This window comes from Myotis yumanensis, unplaced genomic scaffold (assembly GCF_028538775.1).
Source record: "Myotis yumanensis isolate MYYU_CA2020_CCGP unplaced genomic scaffold, mMyoYum1.0.hap1 SCAF_20, whole genome shotgun sequence".
Lineage (NCBI taxonomy): Eukaryota > Metazoa > Chordata > Mammalia > Chiroptera > Vespertilionidae > Myotis > Myotis yumanensis.
The window spans coordinates 5,994,357-6,018,396 of record NW_027223771.1 but is presented as its reverse complement, the minus strand read 5'-3'; the positions used below and the strand labels follow the sequence as shown (position 1 = coordinate 6,018,396).

Below are 24,040 nucleotides of genomic sequence, written 5' to 3'. Positions count from 1 at the left end.
TAATTAGAGCTAAGAACATTGATGTGAATGTAAAACGGAAACCAACAGCGAATCTTTTCAAAAAGCAAATGTGCTTTTTGAATTGAAAGGATCAGTTGTGGTCAAGTCAGCAAAATAAATGCCCTGCCCACCCCGAAGAGCATGCTTCAGCTCCAGGGGCTTTATTTGAAAAGATTGTACGGCTTTCTGTTGTGTAAAATGGGTTTGTACTTTATCATAGACAAAGTTACTTGTAGGGAGAATGAAAAATGTGTTACGCTGACACTCTTTTCTACTGGAGTGACACTTGTTTACGATGACATTTCTCATCACCGACTTGTTTTTCTTCTCGGTGACCCCAGCCACCACCCAAGTTCAGGTCCAGGGCCGCGGTTTGCCCCTGATGTTGACCTTTGCCGAGCTACTCGCTCAGTTACAGTTGGGAGGTCGGCGAGCCTTTAAGCAGCGCCATCAGAATGTTTTCCAGAGGAACAGCTCTGGAATTGAAATCAGCAGCAGGCCGTTCTGCTGGGCTGTGGCCCAGAGCACACGGCTCAGCAGCAGAACAGATAACATGAGTGCCCTGGCGCTGCGTCTCCCTCTTCCTGCCACTCAGGGGCCTGATGGGCGCCCTGGGCTGAATGAAGGCCACCAGCCTACCCAGTCTCCGCCGAGTGCTGGTCAGATGGTGAGGTCTCAGCAGGACCTGCTGCTCTAGGGCAGTCTGGGCAGTCAATGAACCAGGCACTGGCATGTCAGGGAGGAGGCAGCCTCAGCACCAGACCGGCCTTTGGATTCGCTTCGACCCGTGTGACCTTGGGCAGGTCCCCCAGATGCCGCAAGTCTCACTTTTCTCCTCTGGTTGAATAGCAATCCCCTTCGCAGGGATGTTCTGAGGTCTGAATGGGGCCGTGCGCCACCAGAGGGCTTACTCTTCGTCTACTCCCAGCTTCCTAAACTTCAGAGCCCGGGGCTGTGGAGTAGGAATGAGGGCGAAAGGGAAAGAAGAAAGGAGCCATGCAAAGCTGGCCCCACAGATGCTGCGTTCCTTCGTTTCCTCCTGATGAATTCAGGTGTGCAAGGGATAGGAAACGAGGAACGCGTGTAACCGTGTGCATTCCACACAACCTTTCCAAGCCCCGTGCTCATGGAGAGGGGCCTGGGCCCAGGGGCTTCTCCACTGCTGGGTGCTTCTCCCCCGGCCTCCACTGCTTCTCTCTGAACTCCCAGCTTCACCCGGCTCTTGCCAGCTAAGGAGGCAGGCTCATGGTGGACAGGGGAGCAGTTGCCTTGAGCCGGCAAACCTCCGTGGCACTTGGTACCCCTGCTTTTCTTTGTACCCCCAGCATGGACCACAGGATCCCAGAAAATGTTTGTTGAATTATAGGTGCTAGTGTACTAAGTGGATGCTTAAGTGTGGTAACCTCTCTGTTCAGTGTTTCCTTGAAGTGTTTCAAATATTATTCTGGGAAGGGGCTCCATTGAAGCAGCAACAATAAAATCCATGGCCTTGATAAAGATCGCTGTGGGAGAATGGCGCTTCATATTAAAGGCCCTGAGAAGTCCTGCACAGGAAACCAGTCTCACTTCATTCAGCCTGGCCTTTCCCAGCTTCATTCGGTATAGGAGACTGTTTTCACTTCTTCCTAGGATGTGCTTATGGGGAACTAGTAATCACTGGCATATTCACTGGTATTCGTCTAGAACCGTGGTCGGCAAACTCATTAGTCAACAGAGCCAAATATCACCAGGACAATGATTGAAATTTCTTTTAAGAGCCAAATTTTTTAAACTTAAACTATATAGGTAGGTACATTGTTATTAACTTCATTATGGTACTCCTAAGGCTTAGGAAGAGCCACACTCAAGGGGCCAAAGAGCCACATGTGGCTCGAGAGCCGCAGTTTGCCGACCACGGGTCTAGAATCATAAATCTCAGACATTTTTGTGTAATTGTGGGACTCCGTGTAGGCACTTGCTTCCTTTAGAAACTAGCGTCCCTGCCTGGCTGCTGAGCACACTGCGTGTAACCCCTCTCGCACAGCTCTGTTGCGATGCCAGGGGCGTGGAGTACTTGGCTAGATGTATTTTTCCTCTTCGGAAAGCCCCGTTGATCTCTGCATGATGACACCTTCGCTGCCTTCGGCCTCAAGTCCGCTGTGCATTATGGGACGAGACTCGCTGGGCAGTCATGGAGGGAACCGTGGTTATTATAACAACGATCCCTACTTAAAGATGGTGCTCACAGGAGGGTGTCGGGGAAGGGCTTGGACTTTGCCACACTTACTGAGTCTACTTCCTGGGCTTGTCCCACGCGGCTCTGCGACCTTGGGCAGGGCGCTGAGCCTCTCTGAGCCTCAGTTTCTCACTCTGTCAAGCGATGTAAAAATAGTGCTTCCCTAATGGGCAGCAGAGGCCCAGCCGGCATTGAGCTGGACACTATGCAAAGGTGAGGGGTGTTGTAGGCCCTCACCCACATAGAAACAGTGCTGACCAGGCCTCACTGGACTGCCCCGCCCATCCTTTCTGCACCACGAGGGCACAGCCTGCCTCCAGAGAGCACGCCCGAGGCCTCCACATCTCTCCAGTCCAGGCAGTAGCTGCATTTCCTCTCCTCTCCGTGGCCGAGGAGATGCATGTGGGGCAAAGGCAGTGCCCTTGTTGCCACCGAAGAAAAAGGGAAAATCAGGGTCCAGGGCAGCTCCCCCAGGTCACCGGCTGAGTGGGAACGGGCCACCTGCTGGCTCTTTAAGCACCACTCGGGTTTGAGCTAAATTCCTGGGCACGGATGTGAAGCGTGGGCACAGAGAGGCGGAGAAAGAGCTGCAAGGAACACGGGCCCTCTCTGCAGGGCCGCATGGGCGGCAGTGCCCACCGACGGGGGGCTCCTTCCAGGCCTGGAGTTTCAATTACAGTCATAATTCATCGCTGTTATGAGCCCTGGACTGGACTTGCCCCGGGCTCTGCACACACAGGAGAGCAGCCAGGCCTGGTAGAAGTGCTGTTCAAACAGCACAAAGAAAACGGGGCTGGCGGTCAGAGCAGCAGGAGGAAGGGAACCTGCCCTCCGCTCCACTGAAGGGCCTGCTTCCGGCTCCGCTTGCCCACGCACACTCCTTCCTTCCAAAATCAAAGGAACAGAAAGGACTCGGTGCCTTGCGTGCTGGGCTCTGTGCAGGAGGCAGGGAGGGGAATGGACACTGTGAGGCCATTGTCCTCCTTGGAGGGAGGAGGGGGCAGGTGGCTTCCGCCCCAAGCATTCTGGGAATTCAGCAACATGGCCTGCTAGCAGGAGGATGAGGAGGATGAGGGGGAGGAGCCAGTTTGGCTCAGTGATAGAGCGTCGGCCCGCAGACTGAAGGGTCTCGGATTCGATTCCCGGTCAAGGGCACGTACCTCAGTTGCAGGCTTGCTCCCTAGCTCTGGTCGGGGTGCGTGCAGGAGGCAAACCATGGATGGTTCTCTCTCTGTCTCTCCCCTTCCACTCTCTCTAAACATCAATGGGAAACTATCCTTGGATGAGTATTAAGAAAAGAACACAGGAAGTCACCCACGCAACACCTTGTATCATGGGCCGAAGAAGGACAAGGACCAGACAGAGAAAAATCCAAGGTTAAGAGGGAGCCATACAAATGACACCTACGTGTCATTTTCAAAGGAGTGAGAGAGCTGCCGGGAGATGAGGGACAATGAGGGTTACGATGTGGTTATTGGAGCTGATTCCTCAAAGGTCCTGAGGATTGTAAGGAATGTCATTTCCGTAGAGCTGGAGGGGCTGGGATACGGGGTGGGGGAGCAGAAGTGGATAGTAAAAGGAAGCTGAGGGTCCAGTAAATGTCCAAAGCTGTCAGGGGGACCAGATGCTGTCCGGGCAGGGAGGAGGGGGTCCTGCAGGAAGCATGGTCTGGAGAAGGGGGAGAGGCTCCCCGCCAGGAGGAGCGCAGGGGAATGGGAGTCGAGGTGGATACTTGGGGGTGCAGAGGATGGCGAAGGGGTGTTTGCACCTAGTAGCCATTGTCTTAGGAACAAGTACAGCGGGCAGTGGCTGTGGGGGTGGGAAAGGGTGAGAGAAGGCCCGAGGGGGCGTTTGGGGCCGAGGAATTCCTGAGTGATGCTCTGGAGGATTGGCTCCAGGATCGGTGAGCGGAGAGTGAGGGGGAGGCGACTCCTCGGGTTGGAAAATGTTCACGGGGACCCCATGCTGGGGTTTGGTTCAGCAAACCAGGCTGGAAGGCTGGAGGCTTCCAGGGGGGTGAGCTGTCTGGGACACGCAGGAGCCGGCTGACGTGCAGAGGGAGCCCCCAAACAGTAAGAGGTTGGAGGGAGGCTAAGGGGGTGATGGTGGAGAAGGCCGGGTCACACTTGCAGGGGAGGGTAGCTCCAAACGGAGGCCACAGAGCTAGAGCAGGGAGGTGATGACATGGGTCAGGCTAGAGTCCAGTGGTCGGTAAACCACGGCTCGCGAGCCACATGCGGCTCTTTGGCCCCTTGAGTGTGGCTCTTCCACAAAATACCAGCTCTTCCACAAAATGCCGACTTCTGCGCATGGGCCACGAAGTTTCAATCGCACTGTACGTGCATGCCCACATGTGGTATTTTGTGGAAGAGCCACACCAAGGGGCCAAAGAGCCGCATGTGGCTTGCGAGCCACAGTTTGCCGACCACTGGGCTAGACCATGGCTCATGCAGAGCCAGATGTGAAGGATGGAGGCCTTGGGGAACTGAGGAGAACAGGTGCAGGGCGGGGCCGGGGTGGGGGGGGGCGTTGGGAGGGCCCTGGATGGGAGCCAAGGATACACTGTGGACTTAGACGCTCTGCTGGGAAGCTGCCGTGTGGCCTTGGGCAAGTCACTTGGGTGTCCTGGCTGAGGGCTCCTGTCAGCGCCGTTCCCCGGTACTGTGCCGGGTGGTCTAATGGGGAGCCGGGCCCTGGCAGTGACTAGAGCAGTGACCTCGGGTCTCCAGCCCCCAGAGTCCATGCCTGGGGCTGGCACCGCCTCCCAGCCTATGCGATACTCATGCCCCCACAGCCTTGCCCGTGCGTCAGGAGCGGCAGCCGGCGGCCAGCACCCGTGACACCGCCACCCCCTTCTGCAAGAATTGGGAGCTCTGAGTTCCGAAGCCGGGTTTAAATCGGCGCCCGTACCAACCCCTGGTAGCCTGACCTCACCCTGGCACGGCGAGCCAGGCAGAGGGAGGCAGGAGGAGGACCCCTGAGGGGTGGCCCTGTCTCACCCTGGGCTGCACCTGACCAGGTGAACCCAGAGGGCAGCCTTGGGGCAGGGGGACCGAGTGCAGGGATGCCCCAGTGTCCCCTCCACCTCCCCCCCAGACTTCTGCAAACCACAGAGCCCGGCCCCTGCGGCTGCGGGGTGTGACCCGTGTCCCTGTCACAGCAGCGTGACTGCAGCATCTGTGCCATTGCCGCACGCCCTCGTGCCCAGCCTGGGACAGGGCACCACGTGGGGACGTTTTCCCCGGAGGCTATTTTTAGAGGCTCCAGCTGAAAGGCTTGTTTCTGGGAACCACATATCTTACCCGAAGCACGCGTGGCCTTAGCAAGGAGGGCAGGTGTGCGTGTCCTGAGAGGGTGGCGCTGTTCCGAGTGGGGGCTGCGAGGCTGGCGCTCCTCTGGCTCTGAGCGTGGCCTGCTCGCTCTGTCTCACTCGTGCAGGCAGAAGTTGAGTCGGGGTGAGTCAGGTCGGTCTGAAATCCTTCCGTGGGGCCTCCTTCCCTCCACAGTCGGGGAGGTGCCAGGGTTGTGTCCTGAAGAACTGTATGGGGCCGGCCCCGGACTGTGGCGCCGTCAGCATTCTGCGCTTAGGGACTCTCTCTGGGACCCATTTGGCTGCTGCAGAGGAGACAGTGGAGCAGGGACCTTTGTGGTGCTCCGGAGCCTGACTGCCTCCCTGTGAATTGTGGCTGGGCCACCTACCAGCCCTGTGACCTTGGGCAAACTGTGCACTTGACCTCATTCTCCAAGCCTCGGTTTGCTCACGTAGAACTTGGGATAAGGAGAGTGCTGATCACATGAAATTCAGAGCGAGGTCCATAAAGTGTGTAGCTTGTCATTGTCTGGTGTCCACTAAATGCTACCCCTACCCCCCCCCCCTTTTTTTTTGGCTTAGAGACTTCTTTTTATTTATAAACTTCGTTCATCACTGCCATGGCCAAGCCCTGCCCTAGGCCCAGGTGGTGCTCATAGAACAGCAGGAAGACGTGAGCTGAGCCTTGAGGGGTGATCAAGATTTTCCTGACAGAGATTGGGGGGAGGACGATTCTTCTATGAATCACCCTCCTTCTGAGGCCCGTGGGTCAGTTTCCAGATTCTTCCCAATGGCAGAGTGTCATGAGCAGGCGGGAAAGGGAGGACTTTGTCCTTTGGCGTGAAAATGACCTCTGACCCCTGTCCGGGTGAGCCGCACGCAGAGCTTGCCCATGGCGCCAGGAGATCCCGCCATGTCACGTGGGAAGACAGCCCACTGCTCGTGGGTGGCTCCGCTTTGCCTGGGTGCCTTTACGGGGTGCCCTCTGGGGCAGACCTAAAGCTTGGTGATGCCCTGCCCAGGTGTGGACGAAGCAAGAGGGTCTTAGTGGTCTTCGTGCAGGGCAGGGAGCCTGTGTCTCAGACCCCCGGTGCCAAAGCACAGATCACAGGGGACCATGTGCGGGAAGAGGCGTGGATGCAGGCACCTCAGAACATGTGTCCCCAAAGAACTGTCCATGTGTCGCTGTCCTCCCCAGGATGAGTCCCAACTACAAGGAGGGGACTGATTGTCCCAGAGGATGGATTCCTGGGAATAGAAATAAGCCACATTCTCCCGTTAGAGGTCAGGACGTTTTTTAAGACCTGAATCTGGGGTTAATCCCAGGAGGGCAACACCTTGGTAGGGGAGAACCAAGATAATAGTCCAGGGCAGTGGTCGGCAAACTGCGGCTCGGCAAACGCAGCTCGCAAGCCACATGCAGCTCTTTGGCCCCTTCAGTGTAGCTCTTCCACAAGATACTGGCTCTTCCACAAAATACCGACTTCTGCGCATGGGCCACGAAGTTTCAATCGCACCATACGTGCGCGGCCACATGTGGTATTTTGTGGAAGAGCCACACTGAAGGGGCCAAAGAGCCGCATGTGGCTCCCGAGCCAAGGTTTGCCGACCACGGGTCCAGGGTTATAGTCCCCGGTAAGTAGTCACCAATAAAACCAGCAAGGAACTCAGAGGCCTTAGCCCACTCCCTCTAAACCAGGGGAAGATCTGAGATGCAGGAAGAGGCTCTTGCCTCGTTAGAATGGTTCTGTGAGAAATGTCTCTTTCTGTGAGAAGAGACATAAAACTAAATGTGTTCTTTTGTATATGAATTCATCCATCAATTATTTACTCACGGCATCTGTCTCGGAGCCACACCCCTTGCCGTCTGCCACGGGGCTCAGCCAGGACGGCAGATGTGCAGTTAGAGGCTGCTTTGCTGAGTGGCGCGATGGATACACGGGAAAGGGAGACAGGTCCATCACGATTGAAAGGTGAGCCATGTAGTCAGCCCCTCCTTCAGCCTTAGGTTCTTATTTGAAGGCCGTGGATGGCAGTTCATAGGGTTCTTCTGAAGAGCAGTCGGGGCGAGCTGCAAACAACAACACTACCAGCCCGGCACCATGCTGGTGGCAGCCACCAGTGGCTTGGGAACAGCGCTGGGCACTGGGCGCGGCACTGTCCATTCTCAGTTTCTAACCTTCGACATAATTCTGCCAGGCAGGTCCATCCCATTCATTGTGGGAGGAAAACTAGCCTGGGGTTAAGGTCACTGTCAATTCTCTTCCTCCCTAACCATTCCCATAGTGATCTCCTTGCGTTGCTCCTAAACCGGGGTGACGTGAGACTGTCTTCTCAGCCAGCAAAGGAGAAAGAACCTTCTAGGTTATCCTGTCCACGAGTGTCTGCTATCTGCCTTGCCAGTGCCGGGTGATTCATCGCGGAGCGGGAGCTAATGTTTCCCAAAGGCCCGTTGCCAGCGGGAAACGCTGAAGGAATAGGACAGGGGTTTGTAAGTTACTTAGCAGATTTTATGAACTGTTAATTAGCTCATAAAGGCGTTTATTGGGGCTAGGGTGACCTGTCATAGGCTCGGACGGGTGACACCGCTCAGAGCTTTGGTGTGGTTCTTTGCCCTGCCCCTGTCTAAGCCAATGTCACCTCCGGTCACCACATGTGGGGACAGGACTCTGGCTGTGCATCCAGTGCCTCTTCAAGTGGTGTCACTAGACAGTTTAAGCAGGACAGCGCCAGCCTGATGCTTGATTGGTGAAAGAGGTTTGGCAACACACTAGAGCCTTGGTTTTCTTATCTGCAGAATGGGAGGAAGAAAAAGGCAGTTTTTTGTTTATCTTTGTTTGTTTTTTGAACGGGCTCTTCCTCTTTGGAATCTTTAAGAAGTTTCTCACCGAGGGGACAGAAATGACCAGAGTAGGTGGTAAGTTTAACAGAGGACAGTAGACCCGGCCAGCTCCTATGACATCTTTATTTTTCTCATTGGTGAGGATGCCTGAAAATGGAAAGGAGGGGCGAACAGGGTCACACAGCCACTGGAGAGCATGGTAATTAAAAAAACAGCACGGGGGACCCAAAGCGCACCCTGAGCTCCGCTTTTCAGATTCTTAAGTGAATTTAGAGATACGAGCTTGTAGGCCCGTTATCTGGCTCTTTAAAAAGACTCTGGAAGCCCAGCCTATATGGCTCAGTGGTTGAGTGTCGACCCATGAACCAGGAGGTCATGGTTTGATTCCCGGTCAGGGCACATGCCGGGGTTCCAGGCTTGATCCCCAGTGTGGGACATGCAGGAGGCAGGCGATCAATGGGTCTCTCTCATCATTGATGTTTCTATCTCTCCCTCTCCCTTTCTCTCTGAAATCAATAAAAAAATACTCAGGCCGAAACCGGTTTGGCTCAGTGGATAGAGCGTCAGCTTGCGGACTGAAAGGTCCCAGGTTCGATTCCGGTCAAGGGCATGTACCTGGGTTGCAGGCACATCCCCAGTAGGAGATGTGCAGGAGGCAGCTGATCGATGTTTCTCTCTCATCGATGTTTCTAACTCTCTGTCTCTCTCCCTTCCTCTCTGTAAAAAATCAATAAAATATATTTTTAAAAAAATACTCAGGAAGAACAAGGAAACAGAGGTGGCAGTTGTCATAGTTTTTATTAAGCAGGAAAAGATGGATTCTGAAAACAATAGACAGTGCGTGCGAGACGGTGACAGTTGTCCCGCCGGAGTGTCTCGAGTGGATTATAGTCAGATGGGAGCTTTGTTCGGAGATTACTGGGTGTTGTCACGAGCTCTCTAAGAACAAGCAAAGCCCAGTAAGTGCATTGCGTTTTTGACAGGGCTGCTGTTATGTCAAACTGAAGTGATCCCCTGGCGATGTAAAACAAATCTCCTCTCCTAGTGAACTCGTTAAACAACGCATTGCTGTCATTCATGGAGAAGGAAGTGCTATTGGATACAGGCTGAGGCTGTTCTACACGTTGTCCCACATACAATCCTCAGATCAGCCACGTGAAGGGGGTGCTGTCATGATTTTTCCTATATTGTGGATGAGCAAATCGAGGCTCAGAGAGGTTAAGCAACTCACCCAAGGCCACACAGCCAGCAAGCAGAGCGGGAGTCTCACTCTGGTTTCTCTGTCTCCCTCACACATGCCCCGGACCACGACACCGCACTGCCTCTCAGGGGCTACAGTAGCTGCAGGAGTTGCCCCGGAAGCCTGGGCAGACCTCTGCTTTGGAGTCCACAGGGGTCTTCCTCTGTGCGGCGCTGTCCACCATGTTTCTTTGTGACCTGAATGAAAACATAAAGGCCTGTTTTCTTTAGAAGCCAAACAGTTCATACACAGCCCATCACGCACAGGGAAGCATAAGAGAATCTCTTCTATCTCAGCCGTGGGGGAGACCAGGAGGGCCATGCCAAGTGGGCATTTCTGCAACTTGGATTTGAGTTTAACTTTTAAGGAAGCCAGGCGCGTGTCAGGCAGACACATCAGAGCATGCGTGAAAGGGACATCTGGCATGCAAGTATACGATACAGGTTTTAGGCTATCCAGTGGTCAGGATTTGGGTTCTCATTTTTTTTCTTTTTTAAATATATTTTTTATTTATTTCTGAGAAGAAGGGAGATGGAGAGAGAGAGAAACATCAATGATGAGAGAGAATCATGGATCGGTTGCCTCCTGCACGTCCACCCCCTACTGGGGATGAGCCTGCAACCCGGGCATGTGCCCTTGACTGGAATCGAACTCAGAACCCTTCAGTCCACAGGCCGACACTCTACCCACTGAGCCAAACCAGCCAGGACAAGGGTTTTCTTTATTTTTTTAAGTGGACTTTTAAGAGCCTATATTCACTCCTCATCACAGTGTTCTCGCCATACACAAACCGCCTGTTTGAGAATCTCCCTCAGATTTCCTGCCCAGGACAACAGTGGGCAGGAGACCAGTCCGTTCTGCTGGTTTGCTGCTGTTCACCCCGCGCTGCTGAGCCCCTTGGAGAGAGGGAGAGTGGAAGGCACGGGCGTGGGAAGCTGGTCAGTCGTACCTCAGGTGATGACGGAGCCGCGATGAATGGCACAAAGGTGCAGGCTGCAGACCTCCCGGGAAGTTCAGGGGTTTGTTTCAAATCTCCGGATGGGGTGTGGTCTAGTGGGCACCAGCACCTCCCCCTCCGGACCCCATAATAGCAGAGAGAAGTCACGGAGCTGAAATCTGTCCTCTAACCTGACCTTGGGCTCCTGGCCCCCGGAGACAGACAGGCACCTGTTCCTTGACACTCACAGGACGTCCCCTGCCACGCTCCATTCAGCAAATGCATTTATTCAACAAATATGTATTGACGGCCTACAGCCCCTAGGCCCTGGGGTTACATTTTTAATAAAACAGAAATAAATAAAAGGAGGAAAGGGAAGGACAAGACAAATGCCAGCCCTCAATATTGGGAAATGTCCTAACCCAGAAAGACTATTGGGATATTGGACCTACTGCAATATTCAAACAGCAGAAATATACAGGATAGGTTTTAGGCTATGGAATGGTCAGGATTGGAGTTTTCATTCTTTTTTTTTTTTTTTTTTTTTAAGTGGAGCCCAGCCAGTGTGGCTCAGTGGTTGAGTGTTGACCCACGAACCAAGAGGTCACTGGTTCGATTCCTGGTCAGGGCACATGCCCGGGTTGCGGGCTCCATCCCTAGTAGGCAGCCGATCCATGTTTTTCTCTCATCGATGTTTCTATCTCTCTATCCCTCTCCCTTCCTCTCTCTCTCAAATCAATAAAAACATTTTTTAAAAAGTTGAGTTTATTCTACAAGAAAATTACTGCTTTTAATATTCATGGAGAACACCCTGCCAGGGGGGCTTTTTCCATCTTTTCTGAGGCCAAGTGCAGAATGCCGGAAGGTTGGGAATTCCCAAGGAGTTGTGTAGGGTCTGGAAATGAGGGCATTTGGGGTTTTGCTGGTATATTGACCAGGACATCTGGACTTCTTGCTTCAGAAGCAGGTGTATGTGTGTGTGTGTGTGTATGCACGTGCACCTATAGTATAGTATAGGTCCTATACACATGTGCTCATGTATGTTTTTAATCATCAGAGAAAGCCCAATCCCGCAGTCAGACAACCCCAAAACTGCCAGTTGCTTAGAAAATACCCCATTTGCTTAGGCCCCAGAGAGTATATATTTAAGTAAATCCTTTAATTAAATTACGTCCTGTTGCCAAGTAATTTCTTGAAGGAGAGGCAGGAAATGGGATCTCTTCTGGGGAAGTTTCACTACGGTGGCGGGGAGGCTTCCATCAGGAGGGAAATGTTTATAAAAATGCTCGGCGGCCCATTGCTGGCAGATCAGATGTCTGACCCGGGAAAGAGGGAACTGGTTCGCTTCCAGAAGATGCCAAATTGGGGATTTGTCCCTGGCGAGGAGAGAAGGCTGTCCGGGACTGTTTTGCCCCCGGGCCAGGCCCTGCCCAGCAGTGAGCATGAGTGGCGAGGTCCCTGTGCGCTGGGCTTTTAAAATGTTTGCATTGGACCAAGGCAGGATTATCACGGGGCTCGGTCGGTTTGCATATACAAATGGTCCAATGTGCATGTTTACCTCCTCCAAACAGAGTCATTTTCTGGGCAGAGACCCATGCGAGCGTTTGTTTTTGAAAATGTTTATATTTTCTCATAAAGGAACACATACATACTCCACATAGGGAATTTGGAAACATAAGCAAGGCTGAGAAGGGAAAAAAAGAATCATCTGTTTTCCTGCAACGCAGGGATAAAGGACAGTCGTGTCTGGTTTTCCCAGTCTTCCCCCCCCCCACACACATATACGTGGTCAAGCTGGCCCTGTGTCAATGCGTTACTTTCTAGGATGCACTTAAAGATAAAGGTGCGTGGCCTGTGCCCCAGGAGCTGGCCCTGTCCCGGCTGAGGGCTGCTCGCTGGCCTTCATGCATTTTAACAGAACGCTCTGCCTGGGACGATAAAAGATAAAAAAAAAAGTGTGATTCAGTCAGACGCCTTCTTGGCTCAGGTGGAGAGTCCGTGAGCCCTAAGGCTGCAGGTCAGTTACCCAGGAGTGGTTCAGAACGGCAGCCCGTCACCCGGCCACACTTCTGAAGGTGCGTTATCGCGCTAATAAAACGGCCGTGGCCATCCTTCGGCAGCAGCTGGAGACAGGAGTCCCAAAGGCATTGGGCATTTATCTTGAACACGGGCTCTGCCCAGGCCCCCACCAGCACAGCCAAGTTTGCTTTAATGATGTCGCCTTGAATAATTTAATGCCGCCGCCCTGTTGATTCTCTCTGTGTACTTTGTTCTGCACGATGCCCCCAAGGGTTAGTTGGTTTTCGAAAGCTGCATGTTAGACACAGCCGATCCTTTCTCTTTTTTTCTTCCCTGGCCTTGAGATTTATGCATCGATGCTTTCCTTAGACAAATCCCCGGGGGAAACACCTTTGCAAATTAGAAAATTTCATCCTGGGCGTCCACAGTGGAGAGGCGAGATGGCGGCGGCATGGGCATGGGCCTGTCTGACTGCGTTTGGTGCCAGAGCCCCGGTAAATAGCACAATCCAGAAGAGACTGAAATTCTCTATCATTTTTGCTGACTGAGCCAAGGAAACCCAGGGCGAACTTTGAAGAACTCTGACCTAAGGGAGCAAGATTTAGGAAATTCTAGATGTCACGGGGTCTGAGAGATCATCTACTCCAGAGAGTGGATTGATAGATTAGGAAAGCGAGACTGTGCCAGGGTTAAGCAGCATGCATGACGTCACACTGGCCACGGGAGGGGGGAGTAGAGGCCAAGCCATGACTCCTATGACCCCCACCTCCCGGCCTCTTAGTGCTCATGGTCTGAGGACACTGCGGTGCCACGAAAATGAGAATCACCCTTGGCTCAGGGGTCTGACTGCTTGAAAAGCAGGTGCCAACCTATGGAATTTCCACTTCATTAGTAGCCAACATGAGTGTTGGAATCGCATACATGTACGACTAGCTGCAGCTGGGCATCTCCTCCACGCTGGGTCACCCAGGAGGCATTTTGTGAACGCTGTGAATGTCTGTTACCCTTTAAAGAAATGTTGCACCCCGATTCCCAGTGCCTGCTTGGGCCCAAAGCGAAAGCCAGGGGTGAGGAAGAGAAAAGACACAGGGAGCCGGTCGAGATTTGAATGAGAAGAAAATTCAAGGAGCTAAACAGGGTTTGTTCCAAGAGATGAGTCAGTGGAGAAATAATAGCAGTAGGAGAAGAATTTGAAAAGCATGAGAAGGAATCCACAGTGTTAATTACGTTAACCTTTCAGGGCTAGTGCGGTGCACAGCAGGCTGGGGAGCCTGTTTTGTCTGGGCGAAACCCGCCATCTGACCATGAACTCGCTCTACAGCCCCACACAAGGCGCTGCCCTTGCTCTCAGCTGTCCTGCCCCTGAAGGCCTCCCAGGGGTTTCATGGGCCCCTCACTTGGACTCGAGGTGGAGGGCAGCCATGTGGAGTGTCCGGGGCCAGTGCCGCGTCTCCCTTAGCCACCTTCACTCCTGGGAGTGGCCGAGGCTGTGAGAAGGGCACAGTGTTTGGGGCTGGACTGAGCTGTTTTCTCTGAGTCCTGCCTCTTACTTATGGGTGATGTGCCGCTGGGCAAGTGGGTAAGACCTCTGTGCCCCAATAGATCATCTGTAAGCGGATGCCAGCTCTGGCATCTAAGGTTTTGGCGTAGGAACAATGCCGAGTTAGTCAATCAGTGGTCATCGTAGCTGGTGGTGGTGAGACAGCTGTCCTCCCCCGCGGGCATAGCCATATGGTTCTCCTTTCACGTTGGGTCTGTGCAGCAGCGCTCTTGGGCCAAGACGAGGCCCAGAATGCAGAGCTTCCGAAGAGAAGGCTGGTGACAAATGTCATCTAGAATTGTCTCAAACTCAGAGGGCCACACCCTGGGCAGGCACCGTGATGAGGGGAGATGTGTTGAGGCGGGGGCGGGGGGGGGGGGGCAGGTGTGAGGAACCGAATCTCACCGGGAGCATCTAGGAGTGTGTCTGGGGGGATGTGGAATCCCAGGGCCAAAGGAGAGGGGAGGACTTGGGCCTGATGTTCTCAGTGGAGGGAACAGCAGGAAAGGAGGCTGCAGTGTTCAGTGTCACCTAGAGTCTCGGGCTGGGTGGGCTGGGTGGGCTTCCCCACCCCCCGAGTGAGCGGAGGAGTGAGTGAGGGGTGGTGCGGGTATAAAGGAGATGAAGGCAGAAGGGAGGGAGGTGGAGAAGGCGGTGGAGTGCAGGTTGTGCTGTGTGTGGAGGGAGAGCACAGTTCTCTCACCAGATCTTTAGGCTGCGACCTCCAAGGAGAGGCAGTAGGGCGGGCAGGCCTGGGGCTGTGCGGCTAACCTTGCCTCAGGAGCCCTGGTGCAAATTCTCCTGCCAGCCATCTCAGAGGCTCGTTATTTCAACAAACAGTGACCTGAATGCGTTTATTTCAACAAACAGTGACCTGAATGCGTTCTGGGGGCCATGCTGTGTTCTGAGTCTGCGGACACCGCAGCGAATCCACCAGAAAGCCTGTGCGCAGAGCTTTCCTGTAGCAACGTACCCTGCAGTGCTTGCCTGTATCTGTAAGACTGAGAGCCTGGATCCTCCACGCTCACAACCATCGCCTTTCCCCCACAGTCATCTTCAACCACATGGTGTTTTGGTAATAATGTCTGTGCCAAATGCTGTGTTTTCCTGCCAAACAAAACTGTCTTTTCTTCTTGGCCCGACGTGGGAAATTCATGCCTGAGTCATTAGACCCTCCAAACAACTCACTTGTGAGTAGGTAGGAACCAGAGGCTCAGAGGCTGTGCGTGGAGACATTTTTAAGAAATGTTGAAGCTCACTACCCAGCCCAGACTTCTGATTACACACCCAGGCTTCTCTCAACAGAAATCTCAGTGACAAAGTCATAGGCCCCTCAGTAGGGAGTCAGCTTCTAGAACACTCAGCCTAGAACTTGTGTCATGGATCCTATAGACCAGTGGTTCTCAACTTTCCTAATGCCACGACCCTTTCATACAGTTCCTCATGTTGTGGTGACCCCCAACCATAAAATTATTTTCGTTGCTACTTCATAACTGTCATTTTGCTACTGTTACGAATCGTAATGTAAATATCTGATATGCAGGATGTGTTTTCATTGTTACCAATTGAACATAATTCAAGCATAGTGATGAATCACAAAAACAGTATGTAATTATATATGTGTTTTCCGATGGTCTTAGGCGACCCCTGTGAAAGGGTCCTTCGACCCCCAAAGGGGCTGCGACCCACAGGTTGAGAACCACTGCTATAGACCAACCTTGACCCTCCATCCCAGCATCAGGCAAATGCCATGCAGATTCCTAACGCTGTCTTGTTGCTGCTATAACACCAGTTTCTGAGTTGCCAAAAAGCGTGCTGTTAACTTCATTCCCTTTCATTCCCTTTCTGGGTGCGAAAGCCACTGGGGAATCCCCTACAGACACAGCCCGCCACCGGAAGTTCTCGCAGCGCACGCTTTACTGCTCCACAGCTCACGCCGTGGCTAGAACATTCACAGGTGTCCCGGACATGCTGATGCATGAGGCTTCCTTCTCAGCTTCTGTGTTTTGATTGTTTGTTTTTTAGTTCAGAGAGAGGAAGAGCGAGGGGGAGAGAAAAAAAATCAACGATGAGAGAGTCATCAGTCGGCTGCCTCCTGCAGGGGATTCCCCCAACTGGGAACCGAACCGTGACCTCCTGGTTCATAGGTGGGTGCTCAACCCCTGAGCCCCGCCAGCTGGGCATCACCCGGGTCTTTGTTGGATGACAAGGTGGTCCGTCCTTAACCAAGGCCACTGGACCACTGGTGTCCCACGCAAGCAGGAGCAGTGAGCCTCACATATGCAATCATGGACCCACGTGTCTTAGATACACAAAGGGGTTCAGGATTTGAAGCATATACGCGTGGAGGGTGAGTGAAATGACATTTAAACACTTAATTTTAATCGATTAGAACATCGCTGCACCGTAGATTCCCTGCTAAGTGATGCTGAACACATTCGAATCATTTAATTGGATGCTGGCAGGATGGAGTGGGGAGGTTTATTTAATTTAATAGCCACGGGGCTCAGCTTTAAACAGTGAGCAGATCGCATCTTCTTGCGAGTGGCCGGGGTAGGTAAGAGGTCTGCGCTGGGTGAGCCCCAGGCAGCTCCGAGTGTCTTTAACACATTTTCCTAAGCCGGGCTGTCCTCCTCAGCCAGGTGGTCTCCTAGAACAGCAGCTTCCAGAATAAGGTCCTTTTGTTCTGCATTGTCTCGTTACGCATTGATGAGATGCCTTAGGAACTTAACTCTGTTGATATCGATCAGCCCGTGGGAAAATTAGATTCCTTACACATTTCACTTAAAGTCACAGAACCTACTGACAGCATTGAGGACTTCCTGTACGTCCCACCTCAACCCAACTTTTGCCATCTCTCCTTCGGAAAACACTTGTTTTTGTTCTTACTCTTCCTTTTGCTGTTGCCATTTAATATGTATTTACCTGGTGTCTGAAGTGTGCCAGGCAGGGGCTGTGCAAAACCTCTTCGGGTCATTTTGCCCAGCAAACCTAAAATTAACCAGAAAAGTGAAAGAGGCTGTTGTTGCAGACGAGGGCGGAGGGTAGCTAGACAGATCCTGTGGCTGTTGCGTTGCGGCAGCTGGAAAATGATTCCTGGAGCAAGAAGACTGTTGGGCCAGTTAACGGGGCGAGGCTTTCAGCTTGTTCGTGTATCTCTGAACCCCTGTAAGGCTGGTGGCGGGCACTGTGCCCGCACCACAAGGTTCAGGAGCCCCTGCCTGCCTCGGCCCAGTGTTGCCCTGCTCAGTAAGAGTTCAGAGATGGGTTCATGGACCGTCACGTGAGGGTACCGGCAGGGGGCTCAGAGGAGGCCTCACAGGAAGGGGCCACCTCAGCTAAGCCTTGAAGGGTGAATAAGGGTTCACCAGTTAGACAAGCGAGGAGGCAGACACTCTATGCAAAGCGTGTGCCAAGATGCAAAACCAGAGACATAAAAGCACAATGCAGCGCATTGAGAATCCCGCCAGCATAGGACAGAGGTCAAGGAGAAGTCAAGGTTAATGTTATATTACGGGGAGCCATCCTCCTCTGCCAGGGGCTCCGATGACCGTTTAGGGCATAGGAAGTCAGCAGCAGGTCTTAAGATGCATATGTTCAGTCCAGCTGGTGTGGCTCAGTGGTTGAGTGCCAACCCATGAACCAGGAGGTCACGGTTTAATTGTCAGTCAGGGCACATTCCCTGGGTTGGGGGCTCGATCCCCAGTAGGGGGCGTGCAGGAGGCAGGCGATCGATGCTTCTCTCTCATCATTGATGTTTCTATCTCTCTCTCCCTCTCCCTTCCTCTCTGAAATCAATAAAAATATATTTTTTAAAAAATAGGTCTTTTATCGTTATAAAAGGTCCATTTTTGCCTTCCTAGGGATTTTTCTGGCTGAATATTCCATGCCCATATGGACATGGTTAAAATGTCCATGTACCAGCCTCCCATCCTGCTTCCCCTTAGTTCTGCATTTACAAATTGGGAATGTGTTGCCTTTTAAAATGTTACATGCTCATTGGTACTTTAAAGTCCAGAGAGAGACAGGGGTCCCTTGAACACCATGCGTTTGAATTGCGCAGGTTCACTTACACGTGGATTTTTTTCATTAAATGCTATATTGTTCATGTATTTTCTCTTGTGGTTTTCTTTCTTTTTTTATATATATATTTTTTTATTGATTTTTTACAGAGAGGAAAGGAGAGGGATAGAGAGTTAGAAACATCGATGAGAGAGAAACATCGACCAGCTGCCTCCTGCACACCTCCTACTGGGGATGTGCCCGCAACCAAGGTGCATGCCCTTGACCGGAATCGAACCCGGGACCCTTCAGTCCGCAGGCCGACGCTCTATCCACTGAGCCAAACCGGTCTTGGCCTCTTATGGTTTTCTTAACATTTCCTTTAGCTTACTTAATGGTAAGAATGTATATATAACACATATATAGAACATGTGTTCATCAACGATGTTGTCTGTCAGGCTCTGGTCAACAGGCTATCGTAGTTAAGTTTGGGGGAGTCGAAATTTATATGTAGATTTTTGACTGCTTGGGGAGGGGTCATTGCCCTTCACCCTCATGCTAGTCAAGGGTCAACTATATTCAGAAGACATTTTTATTGAATTTGTTGGGGTGACATTGGTTAATACAACTATATAGGTTTCAGGTGTACAGTTCTATAATGCATCATCTGTATATTGTATTGTGTGTTCACCACCCCAAATCAGAAGAGATTTTCAAAAACTTAACAATTCCACCATCCAGAAATTACTATCATAATTTGTGTTTATCTTTTAAAGATTAAATGCATGTGCATATATAGGGTATATTTTTACATAATTGGGATTCTGCTACTTAAACATTTTATCTTTCTTTTTCCGCTGATATGAGAATTTTTCCAACCCAAATACTTTGTCTTTAAGCAGTGCTTTAAAGACCCATACAATAGCCCATCATATGAATGTGCCGTTGATTAATTTGCCCTGTCTCCTACCGTAGGTCATTTTGTGGCTTCCAGCTTTTCAGCATTATAAATAACAAATGTCCTTGTTCCTTAACTCTAGCCATTTGTTTTCTATACCTTATGATTCAGTATTTTTTATAATGCACAAGCAAATTGCATTTATTGAGCTCCTTCTGGGTGCCAGCATCTAAGCTTAGTGAGTTCCTTTCTTAAGCCTCGAAGGCATCTTGCAAAGTAGAAATGACCAATGTCTCGAGTCACTTGACTGAAGTCACACAGTGACTAGGTTATGAGTGAGGACTAGACTCAGGCCCCACCTTGTACCCCAAACCCACCCCCCACTGCTCTGTGCTCTGTGCTGGTGTTGAGAACTCACAGGGGGTGGGCATCTTTGGCCACTGCCCTGGCTCGGCTGTCACCATGACAACAGAAAGCAATCTGCCCAATACCTCAAAGGCCAGGAATTTACCCACCAACCCCTTGGCCACAGCGAAACCGCAGGAGATGTCAGCAGACACACCTGGTTGTTCCATTTAGCGAACAAGTGGAGTCCCATCAGCCCCCACAGAAGTCGATCTCTACCAGCATTTAATGAAAGTTAGCTAGTTAACAGCCAGTGACAAATCCAAGGCTGGTAGGGGTCTGACAGACCAGTGACAGCAGCAGTGGCCAGTTTCCGAGGGATTCCAGACATTCGGGCCATTCGGGAAGACATCAGGGGGAGTGCTCACAGTGAGGGGGGGGAGAGCAAGTGGCAGCGGGGTCACCCATCGTGGCAGCGGCATCGCTCAGCAGGAGCACAGCAGCCCGTGGAGCCTTTTCATTGTACAAGAGCCAAGAAGAGGGGGCAGCGACTCTTGGCCGAATTTCCTGGAGCTCAGAAGGGATCCAGCGGTTCCAGAATCCTGGTCATCCAGGTGTTCCCAGGGGGCTAGTCCTCTCCTCGCCCGTGACAATGTGGATGATTCTAACCGACACTCAGTGACTGTCACACCCCAGTGAGCGTGGCCTCCTGTGCCTGTGGTCTGCCCTCTGTTATGAACTTGGTGGTCTCCATCGGGCATTGAGCAGGCGTGAAAGTGCCCCCACTGTGGGCCACACCCTCTGCCCTTGGGTGTGCGGGGCCAAAGGGATGATAGTTTACAGCAAAGATGGCAGTGCCGTCTACTATGAGCTCTAACAGAAACAGAAGTAATGCACATGGGGAGGACTTCCCATGTACATAAGCTTGTGATGCAATGTGTTTGCACAGCCTGCCCCCAGGGAGGCGAGGTGCACTGTACAGAGACGCATAGAAACGGGCCCTTCCTGGCCAGCATGGCTCAGTGGTTGAGTGTCAACCCATGAAAGCGGAGGTCACGGTTCAGTTCCCAGTCAGGGCACGCCCACCCTAGGCTCTTCCCTCCACGTTGAATCCTTAGCCCCAGACACTGCCTTCTTCTTGCCTGTCAGGCCCCAGCTCACATCCACCTCCTTGGAGCAAACTTCTCTGACCACTCTTCCAAATTTGCTTCCCACCCCATGTCCTCCTGTCCAGTTTTCCTCGTGTTCTCTTCATAATTTCCAGAGTTACCTTGGCCACTGGTTTTGCAGATAGAACTAGGTTGGAAGTGCATTGTGCTCGGGTTCTCAGCGAGGGGAAAGCCTTGGTGACATTGGACCTGGAACTTGAAGCAGAGATGTGACTTGCCAGGTCAGGATGTGGATGGAAGGGATTTTAGGAGAGGGAACAGCATAAACAAAGACACAGGGGCCAGGAAACAGCTTTTGGGCAGCTTGCTTTTAGAGCAAACAAACAGGAAGGCAGGATGGGAGTCTGTGGGGCTGAAACCCCACACTAGAGCATTTGAACTTCATCCTGTGCACAGGAAAGGGCTCGGAGTGCACAGTGACCTGGCTGGTGGGGCTCAGCGGTTGAGTGTCGACCCAGGAACCAAGAGGTTGCTGGTTCGATTCCTGGTCAAGGCACATGCCCAGTAGGAGAGGGTATGCAGGAGGCAGCCGATCAATCGATGATGCTCCTCTCTCATTGATGTTTCTATCCCTCCCTCCCCCTTCCTCTTTCTCTAAAAATCAATAAAACATATTTTAAAAAAGAAGAGCACAACGAGCAACACACCAGAGCTCTGGGTTTGCTTGATGGAACCAAATGGGGTTTGAAAGCGCAGTTGCTTTTTTTTAAGTTTATTTTTATTTTTTTGTGATTGATCACTATGCTTTAATTATGTCCAATTTGTAACAGTGAAATTGGGGGTCACCACAACATGAAGGACTGTATTAAAGGGTCACAGCATTAGGAAGGTTGAGACCACTGGTCTAAGGTTTATTTCTACCTCAATTGCTGGTCCTGGTCCGGGCTTGGACAGGAGGCAAACAACTGATGTGTTTCTCTCACATGGATTATTTCTGTCTTTCCGTCTCTCCCCCACTCTCTCTAAACATCAATGGGAAAATATCCTCGGGTGAGGATTAAAAAAACAAACAAACAAAGGTGGGTAACCCGGTCAGAAGGTCAAATCTTCAAAGTGCATACAAGCTGCTCCTGCCAGGGGGTCTGGACTGAATGTTTGAGAGCATGTCCAGGAAGGCCTGCGGGGACGGCGCCTCCACATTCTGGAAGGTGTTCTGGACTCTGCTGTACAGGATGAAGAATTTCGCCTCCAGCCAGATGAACCCGAAGTGGTTCTCATCGAACAGGATGAAGACTCCAGGGCAGCAGCGCCTGGGGTAAGTGAAGGGACATCCTAAGGTACCCATGTCCACGCCATAGAAACACATCCTGCAGGTCCGGGGGTAGCTCTGGTCTCTTGAGCGCACGCCCGCAGGCAGAACAAACGGGACAGGCTGCTCCTCCGAAGCTGCAGCCCCGGACTCCCCGACGCTGGGCTGGGCAGGGCTCTGCCCGCCATGGCCCTCGCTTTCCTTGTCTTCTTGCTGCTGCTGCTGCTGCTGCTGCTGCTCCCGGATTACCTCCTGGTTAATCTTCCAAACCACACGGGAGAGCTCGTTGAAGTTGCGGAAGAACCCGCCATCTGGCAGCTGGATGCGGCGCCTGAGGTGGATCTCTAACAGCCCGATGGAGAATCCCGTGATGTTCGTGACCCTAGCATGCTTCCCGTGGAAGCTGAGCATGGCAATCTTTATGCCGAAGGGACTGTATTTGTCCTGGAAGAGGCCTGGCCTGATGAGGTCGTCCGGGTGGCTCGGCGGGAGGTAGAGGCGGCGGTAGGTCAGGCAGTCACATGGCTGTCTGTCCTCCTGCGACAGCACCAGAACCCGTTCTCCCCTAAGCCAAGTTGGTGAATCCTTTTGGTGGTCTGTCTTGATCCACTGGATGCTGAACCTGTCCTTCTGAATCTGCATGTGGCGGCGGTGGGAAAAGCTGTGGAAGTCGTCCATGTACTCCACCGTGGCTGATTTCCTCTCCGTCAGGCGAATTCGAAATGAGGGCTCAAATTGAATTGGGCCATCCCCCTGGGTATTAAGGAAAGGCCTGTACGTCCAACCAGTAATGCATAAGCCATCCACCGCTACATTCAGCAGTGTTCTATAGCCATGCTCTAGCTGCCACAAACCCAAAATGTGTCTGTATGGGTGGAGCAGCTTTGCATAGACTTCTAGATAAGACATACCGATCGTCTCTAGGTTCTGCAAGGTTTCACGAAAGCCATACTCCTCCCGGCAGCGCCGTCTCCAGATGCTGTCGATGTGCAGGATGCAGTGGAATTTGGTGCAGGCCAGGGCCAGGCTGGGCAGATCGGTGCCGGGGAGCGAGGCGAAGATCTCCACCAGCAGCTCCACCGGCAGGTCCTGCAGCGAGCAGCGCGGGGTCGGCAGGGCCGGCATGGGGCTCGCGATTCCTCCACTCCCCGCCCAGCACCGTGCTGCTGCGTCCGCCTCGATGCGCTTTTCGGCCGGGGCCGGGGCCGGGGTCGGGGTCCGGGCCGGCTTGCTGTGGGCCGCTGCCGTCTCAGCTGGGCCCTGGCGCCCCTGACAACACCGACATCCCCGCGAAGAGCCCACGCGGCAGAGGCAAGCGCACTCCTCCATGCCTCCACGCTTAACAGCCACCACAGTGTGGGCCGCTGCGCCTCCGCAGGGTTTTAAGCTGGCTCGTCCGCCCTAGACCCAGCCACGCCCCCCAGGGCCTGGCCACGCCCCCTCAGAGAGGAGCCAATTGTAGGACTTTAAACCCAAACCCATGAACAGTCGCCTCCCTTTCCCAGTGCCCCCTCCCTGTGCTCCCGCCCTAGCCCCAGGCAGTCGCTAATCTGCTTTCTGTAGGGAGATGCCTCCAGGGATATGCCTCTGGGGGGTGGGGAGGACGGACATTTCACAGAAATGCAGTAAAAAAGAAAAATACAACTGTGGTACATCTACACAATGGAATACTACGCTGCGGTAAAAAAGAAGGAATACCGGCCATTTGCAACAACATGGATGCAACTGGAGAGCACCATGCTAAGTGAAACCAGCCAGTCAGAGAAAGACAACACCACATGATCCCATTCGTTCATGGATTACAGAGAACAACATAGACTGATGAACAGGGACAGATCCAAAGACAGAGAAACAGCGATCAGACTACCAATCCCCAGAGGGAAAGTAGGGGAGGGTGGGGGTAAGGGGAAGAGATCAGTCAATCAAAGGACTTGTATGCGTGCACATAAGCCAACGAAGTTGCTTTTTTTTCTACAAGAGGCAGAGGTCACGGGGAGCCACGCCTGGCCGGGGAGGGGGAGTGCTGAGGTCAGAGCTGCACTCTAAGGAGCGTCAGGGAGAGGCTCAGGGGCGGTGATGTCTTCTCCGGACCCACCCTGACCTGAACAGTGTGGCCCCCTGTGTGTGCTGGTGCAGGGGGAGTAACTGCTCCAGGAAGACACACATTTTCCAGGGACGCTGTCCCCCCCCCCCCAGGTCACACAGAAACAAGGAGCTGCCACGGGGTCAGGCACTTTGTGATCTCCCAGCCGCGAGTCTTGTCTGTGACATGCA

The 24,040-nt window shown here is 52.6% G+C and overlaps 1 protein-coding gene and 1 pseudogene across 2 annotated transcripts in view; one reads left to right on the top strand and one right to left on the bottom strand.

The window, feature by feature from the left end:
• Positions 1-24,040, top strand: part of SLCO3A1 (solute carrier organic anion transporter family member 3A1) — a 155,530-nt gene that overhangs the window by 75,325 nt on the left and 56,165 nt on the right. The window lies entirely within an intron of this gene.
• LOC138998526 (F-box only protein 31 pseudogene) lies at positions 21,566-23,095 on the bottom strand (annotated as a pseudogene).